We start from the raw sequence: 13,224 nt of genomic DNA on the forward strand, positions 1-13,224 counted from the left end.
GTTTTTGATTTTCCACAAAGCAGGGCAACATAGAAAGCTGTAACCTTCTTTCTTCCACCTACCTTGCCAGCCTCATCTCTGCAGATCTCGCTGGGTGATCATATCCTAGTTTAGTGCTCCTTAGGCTCCTTTTTGATAAACATTCTGATAGTCCCTCCTGGGGCAAGGAGAATCTCTCCTTATCTCTCCTTGTTCATCCTTACACAGCTAAAAGGATGTTTAGTCTCCTTATCATTAAACAGCTAAGAAGATGTTTATTTAACTTAACTTTTAACAGGTTTTGCTATGAAAATACCTTTGTGCTTTCTGAATATTTAAATCACAGATTGCCCACCCTCATCCCACCCTTTCTGGAGCATCATGATCAGTTGCACGTATACCAGTTACTTCCTCCAGGTGCTGTGTGTTTTTTCCCCTTGATATCCTTGTGACTTCTGACTGGAATGCTCTGCGCTTCTTTGTGGCCAAGTGAATGCCTATTTAACTTCTGGAACTCAGCTCCAGTGATACTGCATTCAGAAGGCTTCTGCCAGCCCTTTTCAGTCAAAGTTGCATGTTCCTCTGCTTTTACTCCTTGAATCTCTCACACTGATCACACTGTTTTACAGTCATTTTTCTTATGAGTTGGCAAACTCTATGTTTTAAAAATTTATCCTTATGCATAGCACTTAATGAATGGTACGGCCTTAGTATTGTGTTTTGAATTAATAAGAGATGTGATTCCTAAGTGCCTAACTTTGCCAGAAGAGGGTTACTGCTCTTGGATTCCAAACTGCCATGCCCTCTGTACCAGTGGTTGACAAGGCCAAGAGAGAATTATTCCTCAGAGGAGTAAGGTGTTATTTAGATTTAGAATCAGAGAAAAGAAGGGAACTTTGTCTCCAGAAGCTGGGAACTCCATGTTGTCTTCATGATTCTTTTGAAGCACTTCACTTGGGTCTCTCACCGGTCAGTACACTAATGAGGGTGCTGGTGCTTCTTGTACAACGTTTTCATCCCCCACAAAGTTGGAGAATAATTTGTAGATCATAGCAGTTACAATGCTTTCTACTCTGACGCATTACAAAACAATGAACAAAAAGCCGGCTAAAGTCAATTCTGTTTCATTTAGAATGGATTAACTTCAAGATACCAAATAGTCCACCTAAGGAAAGTACTATAATTCACTCATCAACAATTATTATGTATTTACTACATGCTAGGTTCACACTAGGTATTAGGACAGCTTTGTAAAACCCCGGAGTTTGCATTCTAATGGAGTAAGTTAATGCATTTTTAGAAATAAATGTGTAGCATGGAGGAGGAAATGGCAACCCACTCCAGTGTTCTTGCCTAGAGAATCCCAGGGATGGGGGAGCCTGGTGGGCTGCCATCTATGGGGTCGCACAGAGTCGGACATGACTGAAGCGACTTAGCAGCAGCAGCAGCAGCAGTAGCAGTAGCAGTAGGGGTGGTGAGGGCTATAAAGAATAAAGCAGGGCACAGGGCTAGTGTGACTCTCGAGAAGGATGGTGTTTTATTTCAGGTGGTTGGGGAGGCACCTCAATGCACCTATCTACTTCAGCATCTGTGTTGCTCCTCTGTTAAACAGGATCAAATGCTCCAATACACATTCAGTATATTCATAAAGTTTCTCTTTCTTATGGAAGTCTTGATGCTGAAATGCATGAATCACTACCTAGGAACTTCTCATTTTGATCTCATTTAAAGGATTTCTCCCCAGTGTGGGGTTAACTAATGGGTAAATGATAACCTCAAAGCCTTGTAGAATTTATTACACTTGGAGTTTCTCTCCATTTTGAGCTCTTTGATGGTTACTAAAATTTTAACTCTGTTACAGCATTTTTCATAATCCTTAAATTGCATGGTTCTTTTCCAGTACGAATTTTCTTATGTTAGCTAGGCTTTGAGACTTAGTTAGGCTTGTCTGCTTTGAGGCATTTACAGTGTTTCTGGCTAACATGAATTGTTTGACGCTGATTAAAGTGCGCATCATGACTGAACACTTTCCCTTATTTCTTCACATACAGCAGAGTGAGGTGAAAGTCATGGCTAAAACTTCACAATACAATTTCCATTCTTGCCTTTACAATCCCACTGGGAATTCTCTGATGTTCTCTAAAGGGGGAATTATCTCTAAAGGCATTCTCAGATTCATTTTAACACCGTGTTTTAAAAACCCACAGCTGGCTGATACCTGAGTTGTAGACCACATGTAACTTTTCTCTCTCCACTTTCCAGGGCTCCTTTTTTGGCTCCCATGAGGATATCCCTTCTGCTACAGAGTACAAGATTATGTAGTTCTCTAGTATAATCTCTTTGTATTATTTTTGAACACAATATGAGCTTTCATGTTATGGAAGTATTACATTAATATACATTTAATATATCTATAATTAAAATGTTCATTAGGTATTTGTGCTGCTGTTCCTTAATTTTTTTGTTTTCTTATTTCTAGTGAAAATTTCCAAGTAGAATGTTTTGGAGCATATAAAATTAAAATAAAAATAGTTCCATAAAAAAGAATAAAAGACCAAGGAATAAACAATGGTATGGTCACTCACCTAGAGCCAGACATCCTGGAATATGAAATCAAGTGGGCCTTAGGAAGCATCACTATGAAAAAAGCTAGTGGAGGTGATAGAATTACAGTGGCGCTATTATTTCAAAACCTAAAAGATGATGCTATTAAAGTAATGCATTCAATATGCCAGCAAATTTGGAAGACACAACATTGGCCACAGAACTGGAAAAGGTCAGTTTTCATTCCAATCCCAAAGAAGAGCAATGCCAAAGAATGTTCAAACTACTGTACAATTGCACTCATTTCACATGCCAGCAAAGTAATGCTCAAAATTCTCCAAGCCAGGCTTCAATAGTACATGAACCAAGAACTTTCGTATGTTCTACATTTAGAAAAGGCAGAGGAACCAGAGATCAAATTGCCAACATCCACTGGATCATCGAAAAAGCAAGAGAGTTCCAGAAAAAACATCTATTTCTGCTTTATTGACTATGTCAAAGCCTTTGACTGTGTGGATCACAACAAACTAGAAAATTCTGCAAGAGGAGGAAATACCAGGCCACCTGACCTGCCTCCTGAGAAATCTGTATGCAGGTCAAGAAGCAACATTTAGAACCGGACATGGAACAAAGGACTGTTTCCAAATTGTTAATCAAGTATATTCTGCTATTAAATAAAATTTTGTTAAAATAGGATTAACACCTAAGAGAAAATACCCCTGGAAGAAACAGTATCCTTTAAAGCCCTAGAAGCTAAAGGAGATCCAACCATTGCTCACCAAATTCTGAAAACACAAACTCATTAGGCTCTGCAAATTCCCTTGCAACACCCTGATTCTCCCTGTTCCAAAGCCTAGTGGGGATTACTGGTTTGTGCAAGACATAGGAACTATAAATGAGTCATCCCTATTCACCCAGTGATGTCAAACCCATGCAGCCTCCTCACCCAAATGCCAGGGAGTACTCAGTGTTCTGCATTGGACTTACAGGGTACATTCTCCTGTATCCCCTTGCCTCTTGACTCAATACCTTTTTGCCTTTGAATGGTGGGACCCTGACACCCTGGAAGCTACTTGATACACTTGGCCAGTGCTTCTACAGAATTTTTGAGACAGCCCTCTTCTCTTTGAAAATGCTTTAACAGAGTAGTTGAAAGAGAATGGAAGTCAGTTAAAAAATCTTGATGGCTTACTGATCAGTTGTGAGACAAAATGAGATTCAGATGAGAATACTGTTAAAGTTTTAAGTTTTCTGGCAGAAAAGGGATATGAAGTCTCATATACTAGATCTCAAGGCTCAGATCTCACAGTAGCAGATTCAACATTTAGGATCTGTTTTGACCCCGAGGTGAGAGCCCTGACCACAGAGCAGAAGACAGCAATTAGTGCATTACTATCTTCAACCACAAAGATACAACTCTAAGGCTTTCCTGGCTACGGTGTTAAGATGGCTGGGTTCTGTTGTACCTGGACTCTGAATAATAGACTTATAGCGAAAACTCTATATGAGACCTTGATGGGGGAAGAAAGGGAACCACTTCAATGGAACAAGGACCACCAGCAAGACTTCAAGATTCTAAAGTCCAAATTGAGCCGAAAACCAGCACTGGGGCTTCAAAATTTAGACAAACCCTTCATCCTATAATGTCATGAGAATAGCTCTAAGTGTCCTGACCCAAAAGCTGGGGTCAAAAATTAGCAGCTTACTTTTTAAAACAACTGGACTCAGTCGCCCTGGGATGGTCAAGCTGCCTGCAGGTGGAGCAGCTACCCTGTTGCTTAACTAAAGCAACATTTACTCATATTAACTCCTCATCAGTTACAATCCACGCGAGAAGAGCATCACTTGTTGCCTGGGAAGGTTAAGAAGATACCAGCCTCTCCTAATGGACACCCTCAACATTACCTTAAAGATGTGCCAAACTTTGAACCCAGTAACTCTGCTTCTAGCTGTTGAGAGACTTACTGCATCAGTGTACAAAAACTACAGAACAAAATTATTCCCGCAGGTCTGATCTTCTAGATGAACCTCTTGACAGCCCAAAGTTTGAATGATTTGCTGATGGGAGTTGTTTTATAGAAATCGGAACCTGAAAGGCAGGGTATGCAATAGTCCAGAAGTCACAGAAGCTGAGGCTCCGTCACCCTAGACTTTGGCCCAGAAGGCTGAAATAAATGTATTAGTGAGAGCTCTGCAGTTAGGGAAGGATAAGAAACTAAATATTTTTACTGACTCTAAGTATGGGTTCCATGTGCTGCAAGCTCATGCCACCATTTGGAACGAAAGAGGTATGTTAACTGCTGGAAACTCTCCCATAAAATATAAACATTCAATCCTGGCTCTTTTAGAGGCAGAGCAGCTCCTGACCCAGATGGCAGTAATCTACTGTAGAAGGGTGGATCTTTTGTGAACCAAGAGAACAGAAAAGCTGATCCAGCTACAAAATAGGCAGCTTGAGTGCAAGAGGTTGAGCAGGTTGTGATCGACCCCCTCCCCCTTGGGGCTTCCTGGCCTTCTCCAGTGTTTCCAACAGGAATAAGAAAAACTGAAAAAACAGCATTATGAGAAAGGAAGCACTGGTTGGTATATGAAGGATGGCAAGGTGCTTATTTATCTCTGAGACTTAAACAGTGGAAATATGTTACAAGTTTACCTGATGCCACCAACTAGGGGAGGGATACATGATGGAATTTAATGCAAAAGACCTTATTAGGGAAGGCGCTTAAAAGAACAGCAAAATAAGTAACACTGACCTGTGATCTGTGTGTTCATAATAACCCACAGCCCCATACAATCCCCCACCCCCCTCATTTCTCAAGCTAGTTCATCACCAACAGAAACACCCAAGCGAAAATAGACTGGTTTATTTCACCCAAATGACCCTGCAGTTAAGATATAAATATCTTCTTGAAATTGCTGACACCTTCACATGATGGGCTGGAGCCTTTCCTACCCCAAGCAAAAAGGCTACTAAAATCTGTAAGTCCCTCTTAAAGGAAATAAGTTAAAAATCACTCCAGAGCAATAACAAGTTCTCTCTTATAGCCAAAATCACACAGGGGCTCTCAAGTGTTCTAGAAACAGGTTATAACCTACCTACACACCTCATGGTAGCCCCAACCTTCAGGAAAGATAGAGAAAATGAACCACACTTTAGAGAAAACTTTAGCAGAGTTTTGCCAGAAGGCTCTTAAATCTTAGACCAACCAGTTTCCTATTGTATTCCTTAGGGTCTGTATATATCCCAGGAGTAATCAGCAACTCAGCCCGTCTGAAATGACCTATGATCTTTTCTTACTATTGACATTCTATCTGAAAAGGAAATGAGCCAAACTGAGCAGTTTATTATTAATCTCAGACAAATTCAAATGGCAATCCTGGACTATGCCAACAAACCACTGCAAGATCCTGCTTAAAAAAAAAAAAAAAACAAAACCAGAAGGGGCAGTCCCTTCACAAATTAACCCTGGAGACCAGTTTCTTCTTAAAACTTGGAAGGAAGGATCCCCCTGATAGGGACAATTGCCAAAATGAAAGCGTAATCTGAGCACCCCCTACAGCCGTCAAAATGCAAATGATACCTAGTTGGGTACATTTGTCCATAATAAAGCTCTTACCTCCAAAAACTCTGCAGGCCACAACAGAGGAATTCGCCTGTGAGCTGGCGGAAGATCTGAGATACCTATGCAAAAGACAAGACAATCAACAGATAAGTAACAACTGATGTGGTGGGTTGGATTTCTATTTGCCACTCTTGTTGGGGTATTTCTGCTTGCTTTTTGCTGGTCTGCTCAGTGACCCCCACCAGGAATGCAGCTCCTTCGTCCTCACTAGGTCTAAGGGAAATACTCCACAAGCATGCCCCACCCATTGATTCTGATCACTTCACTGGTCCCTGTAACCAGGGGACAATGGTGCAAAACTCACTCATCAACGTTTCCAGAATCACATCTGAAGGAGGACATTTAAGAGAATGCTGGATAAGCCATTAGCAACCTCAATTAGGTACTGACTCTGCTTGCAGTCCCTCCGAATCTGTTAATTCCAGTGGTGATTAATGATCTAAATGGAGGATGGTTGCCACCCTCTTGATCTCTGTTAGCCTTAGCTGTGCCTTTCTCAGATGCCAGTAGCAAAGGCAGGCTACTGAGCATGATCCCTGCACACAGTACCAGCAAAGGAGTGGGCAGACCACAGAAGCTATGCCTTCTGGCCAACATGGTGACCCGCCCCAGCTGTTACTCCATTTAAGAAACTAGCTCACTCTTCCACCCAGGGAACAAGCAAGGGCACCTGTTTCTTGTTTTTGCTCCCTCACACTGCAACATGAGCATCAGTAAAGCTTTGCTGAAATCCTCAGACCTGTAATAAGTTTCTGTTGATTACAGAGTCCAAGGACCCACGTTGGTAATAGTTGTGTCAAAAGAACTCAAGAGCCAAAATGAAGGGGATTCTGTTGCCCAAATATAACACAATTTGACCAATAACTACCCTTGACTGAAAATAAGAGATACTTAAAATCCTAATATATATCACATATACTGAAATGAGATAACATTTAATGAAAATACTAATACATAAAAATACTAATTTTCAATGTTGTAGGGTACAAGTAAATCCATTCCTTATTTTGAAAATAAGGAAAATATTTGGAAAATAACGTGAAAGAATTAAGCAAGTGAAATAGAAGAGAGGGAGACTAAGTTTATGGGAAGTTTTCAGATAATAATATAAGAATGACCAGAATAACATTTTGTAATGGCTAATCAATTTATTGAATCTAAGTACTTGATCATCAGTTAACAGGTAGGAAGCAGTCCATTTCTCCAAATCATACTGGAGTTTGATCTAAGTGGAATGTACATTGTACGGGAAATCTAGATGATAGATGTTTATACTTTGAGGATTCAATCAGCAAAATTCAGATGGAGAATGACTCTATAGTAGTTGGTTTTTCTCAAAAGAAAGTGGCAAGGAAAAAAAAGATAAAAGAAATATGAGGCATGCCAACCAACCGCAAAGTGTGGGCTTTATTTGGATTCTGATTAAATAAACTGTCAAGAAGAAATGACACTTATGAAGAAATTAGAAATTTTACTCACTTATTTAAAGATAATAACCAACTTATTATAATAGTATGGTTATGCCTTTTAAAACTATCATTGAGTGATAGTGAAATATGTATGGATGACATGACATGACGGCAGATTTGCTTCATAATGATATGGAGTTGGGAAATGGATGAATTCATGAGTCTCATGAATTGACAATTATTAAAACTAGGAGGGTACATGGGGGTTGATCTCATCATGGTGTCTATTTTAGTATGTTAAATTTATCCTGACTAAAAGTTTTAAGTACAGATTTTGCTGCCATAAAGTATACCTTTTTACTCAATGGCCCACTATGAAGGTCAAAGTGCAGCTCCTGACCTAAAGGTACATCTACTCCATCAGCTTTTTAATTACTCTTGGATCTTGGCAGATAGCTTGACTTTCTCCAGGTTCATTTTATAAAGATGGAGGGGGTCCCTTTTAAATGTTTATGGACAAATGAGTAAGCCCCTCACCTGGGATTATTTTGAATTGTTAATTTTTATTAGTAGAAATAAGCTATATTCCCCTAGACCTATAAAATCAACAAAAGATTCCCACATTTAACAAATTTAAATTCTGTACTAAAACAAACTCTTGTTTTCTCAGTTCCAAATTTATTCTTTTTATTAGAGAAATTTCAGTTTTTAATTATATCTGTTTGCTTGCATCATCCTGCTTGTTACTTCCATCTTAAAGTCAGTACATGGAAAACTGTGAAAATAGTAGGATCTTGGTCTATCACTTCTAAGGGGCAAGCTTGTGTATTGTTTTATGTTTTAATCCTTACTAAAATTCTGCCTCACAGGCTTTCATAATAATCTAAAACAAAGCCTATGGGATCTAGATCTGAGAGCATTTATCTGATATTAAATGTAATCCCAAATAGGTCATAAACTGTCAAGAACAAACAAATATGAACACAGTCATACATTTTACCTTTCTAAACGCAGAGACAATAGTATGGAATTGATTTCAGTTCGGCTTTCCCAGTTTCCGGACTTCCATGTCATATCTCCATCTTGGAGAATGAGGTCATCACAGATTCCGGTCATTGCTGTCTTCCACCATGGTCTTCTCCAGGGAGTGGATGCACTAACTCATTCCTCACACTTATCTGAAGGGCCTCTGCTTGGGCCTGATCTGGGACCTGGGAAAGCTCCTCTTTTACCAGCTTTGGTTTCTCTCCTGCATGGTCTTCCGTGGCAGGTGTCTCTGGCCTTCCTTTCTCACTTTGCAGTTCTCAACACGCATCTCTGTTGTGCGGCGACAGCATGTCCATGATGCGCCCCACAGGCAGCAGCGGATCCCACGCCAAGGAGGACACAGAGGAGCCAGCCAGATCGGAGAACATCCGGAGCTCGTGGAAAACCAGGCTCTGCGAGCTTGGCCTCGGGCACGCGTGCAGGCTGGTCTCGCGGGCCCGGGTCTTAGTGGACCTTCCTTAAAGGAGAAGTTGGAACTTGAGGTATAAGGACTGTTTCCTCCAGGCTGATTCCTTAACCAGGGACGCCCCAAACTGCTCCAGAGTCCATCCACCCCGCCCGTTACCCGGAAGCTCAGTTGGGTCAGAAGCGCTCCTCATTCACATCCAAGGCAGCTCTGGCCACACGGAGGAGGGGATGAGCCCCGGACCGCACTGCTAGCAGAAGCCCACACACCCAGAGAATCCCGGCTTGCCTGCTGCTCCTGGCGGTCCCTGCCCTGGCCTACAGTGGAGGGGTGTCATCCAACGGAGGCGGAAAGCACCTTGCTCCACCAAGGTGAGTTTGGTTGTCAAAGGCCCTGCTCTGAGCCGTCCAGCCTCAGGCTCTGCCAGCCTGTTTGAGGGTCTTCGTGGGGAGCCGGGTCTCTCTGCATCCTTGGAACAGGTTAAAGTTTGGGTCACCCAGCTCATCTTAGTCCACGCTGGAAGCAAAGGCGACGGAATAGGGCCCTCCTCTACCTGCTCTGGGGCCTTTACCTGCCTCGGTCTCCCAGGGAAGGTTTGAGGCTGGGCCCCTTTTCCTAGTCTCCTTGGTGAGGGGGTTGGGTGGGGGCTTTGTTGACAGCATCCTCAGAGACGTCAAATTCTGGCTATAGGAGCCCACTCCTGGAAGAGTCGTCTGGTTGGGCATTGGCTCTTCCTTCTGAGGACGTGGGGACGCTGCCCGTCCGGCCTTCAGAGGGCAGGCGGGTCAGTGTTTTCCCGACGAGGCGTATACTCTGCAGTGGCTGCGGCATGCCAGGGGCCGGAGCTCTCTGGGCTCCTCCTAGGGGCCAAGGGGTGGAGGTGCAGACACCGCTTCAGTTTTCTCCTTCCGCGCTGTGTGGGCCTCTCTTCTGTCTTGGGAAGACATTCCCAGAAAGCCGTCCAGGATTGGGGAGTTCTTATTTACGGGAGAAGAACTAACATTTTCCTTGATGGCTTGCTCGGGGCTGCCAGACACTTGTGCTGGAGATGCTACTTTGTTTTTAAAAGACTTCTGGGGTCCGGCAAGAGTTCGAAAGATCTAGGAATTTTCAAAATCCCTAAACTTTTCCCTCTAAGCCACACAGTAGTTGCATTTTGTAGATTCTAGTAAGTTGTATTTTAAGTTTTAGTCAGTTAAAATATTTTTCGATTTCGCTTTTGATACCCTCCTGGGCCCTTGGACTGTTTAATCAACAGAAATTGGTTAGCAGGTGCAAGGAAAATTTCCAACAAAGCTTTAATAGGTTTCGTGGTGCAGCTGGAGGGAGCAAAAACAAGAAACAGGTGTCCTTGGCCAGCTGGTTCCTTAAATGAGGTAACGAGGTGGGGGTGGGTCTTTGGCTTGGGCAGGAGGTATAGTTTGAGTGGTCTGTTCACCGCCTTAGCGGTCCCCGGTGCAGGCATCACCAGCAGTAGCCTGCTTTTTCTTGTGGCATCTAAGAAAGGCAAAGTTGTTTTGTGGCATTTTTGCGTCATTTTATTAATAACTGCCTAAGTGTGCGGTTAGTTTTAGTCTCTGATAGTTTCTTTGTAGTCTGTTGGGCAAGGAGACATTTGTCCCGGTGCAAGCACCCTGGTAGGAAGGTCTCAGGCCCCAGCCTATCTCGCACTGACCCATACCTTATTTAGAAATGGCGCTGCTTGATTTCTAAATCATTAGGAATTTTCATCTATCTTTCTGATGACTGTTTTCTAAATTAATTCCACTGCTGATTGAGAATATCCGTTGTATAATTCCTGTTCTTTTAAAATTAAGGTCTGTTTTATGGCCTAGAACGTGGTCCATCTTGGTGAAATCAACATTAGCTTGAGAAATAAATGGATTCTGCTGCTGTTGAATATTCCATAGATGTCAGTTAGATCAGGTATACTGTAGTGCAGGTTATGCAAAGCTGTGCTGAATTGATCCATCAACTGTTGGAGGATATTGATGTCTCTGACTGTAATGGTGAATATTTGTTTCTTTTCTCAGTTTTATCATTTTTTTCCCACCTGTATTTTGATGTTCTGTTAGGTACATCAGCATTTAGGAGTTCAATGTATTTTGAAGACTGACTCTTTTTATCATTATACAATGCCCTTCTTTTATCCTGGATAATCTTTCTTCTTCTGAATAAGCTTTATGTGAAGTTAATGTAGTTATTCCAGGTTTCTTTGGATGTTTGTTAGTATATCTTTCCCCTTTCCTTTATACCTAGATGTAGTTTTTGTATGTAGAGTGTGTTTCTTGTAGTCAACATATTTCGGCGTTTCATTTTCTTTTTTCTGTTTAAGCCACTCTGATGATTTCAGTTTTTTCAGCTGATGTTTTTCAGACCACTTGAAAAGTGATCATTATTATAGTTGGATTATCTAGTGTTTTAATTGAGCTGTTATGTGATTTCATTGTATTTCCTCACTTAGAATATCAACTGTATTTTTTAAAATATTATTTAGTGGTGTTCCTGGATTTTATAAGATACATATTTTTGACTAATCTAAATCCACTTTCAAAAGACACTGTACTGCTTTAAATGTCGTGTAGGTACTCAGAACATTCCCAATTTCTCTTGTTGCTTCTTATATTACTGTATCAGTCTGCTTGGGCTACTATAACAAAATACCAAGGACTATGTGCCCTAAGGGCTTACCTGGTGGCTCAGATGGTAGAGTCTGCCTGCAGTGCAGGAGACCTGGGTTTGATCTCTGGGTGGGGAAGATCTGTGGAAAAGGAAATGGCAACCCATTCCAATATTTTTGCCTGTAACATCCCGTGGATGGAGGAGCCTGGCAGGCTATAGTCCATGGGGTCGCAAAGAGTCAGACACGACTGAGCGACTTCACTGCTTCCTGCTGTGTGCCTTAAAGAACAGAAATTTATTTTTTATCAGGTCTGAAGTTTGGGATGTCCAAGAACAAGGTGATAACCAGTTCAGTGGCTGAGGGGAGCTCTCTTTCTGGCATGTATTTATATGGTTATCTTCTTGTTACATCTTCACATGGCAAAAAGAGAGTCCAAGCTCTTTGATGTCTCTCCTTATAAGGATACTAATCCTATCGGTTTGGGGCCCCACTCTTATGATCTCAATCTTAATTATCTTCTTATATGCTCTGTCCCCAAATACAGTCACATTGGGGTTAGGGCTTTAACATATAGGTATTAGGAGCACAGTTCAGTCTGTGGTAATTAACATCATTCATTTCACTTACTGATGTATTGTAATCAGCCAATGCATTTTCACTAGTTTTACTTTAAGCAAAGAGTATCTTTTTAGATCAAGAATAGAACATTATTTTAGCTTTATTCTTTCTCTGATAGTCTTACTTATGCAGATTGAAGTTCTGATCTATATCATTTTTCTTTTGCCTTGTGATCTTAACATTTCATGAATGGCAAGTCAGCTGGTAATTTCCTGTTTCTTGTTAGTTTGAGAGTCTTCATTTTTTCTTCACTTTTGATGAGTAATTTACTGGATATAGAATTCCAGCTTGGCATATTTTTTTTCTTTCCCCCCTTTATTTTTCTTAACTCTCTTATATAATTTCTAATGAGAAGTTTACTATAATCCATTTTCCTTGTTTATTCTTTCACAATTTTCTTCTTCTGTTTGGTGTTCTACAGTTTAAATATAATATGTTTGGGTGGTTTTCTGTTTGTTTATATTCATCCTGCTTATTCATTGAGCTTCTGTAAAATGTGTTTTGGTAACTGCCATTAATTTTAAGAGATGCTCAGCCATATCTATAAACCAAAATTTTTGAAACAAAGACTGATTGAAATAAAGAGGAATATTTATTTGTAGTTTGCTAGTACTGCAGCCTGGGAGACACAGATTCAACAAGCACTTAAATTGTGTTCTGCTAGCCTGTAAAATGGAGAAGGCAATGGCACCCCACTCCAGTATTCTTGCCTGGAAAATCCCATGGACAGAGGAGCCTGGTAGGCTGCAGTCCATGGGGTCGCTAAGAGTAGGACACTACTGAAAGACTTCACTTTCACTTTTCACTTTCATGCATTGGAGAAGGAAATGGCAACCCACTCCAGTATTCTTGCCTAGAGAATCTCAGGGATCTGGGAGCCCAGTGGGCTGCCGTCTATGGGGTCACACAGAGTTGGACAGGACTGAAGTGACTTAGCAGCAGCAGCACCAGCAGCCTGTAAAATAGAGGAAGCTT

This window comes from Ovis aries, chromosome 18, assembly GCF_016772045.2.
Source record: "Ovis aries strain OAR_USU_Benz2616 breed Rambouillet chromosome 18, ARS-UI_Ramb_v3.0, whole genome shotgun sequence".
Classification (NCBI taxonomy): Eukaryota; Metazoa; Chordata; class Mammalia; order Artiodactyla; family Bovidae; genus Ovis; species Ovis aries.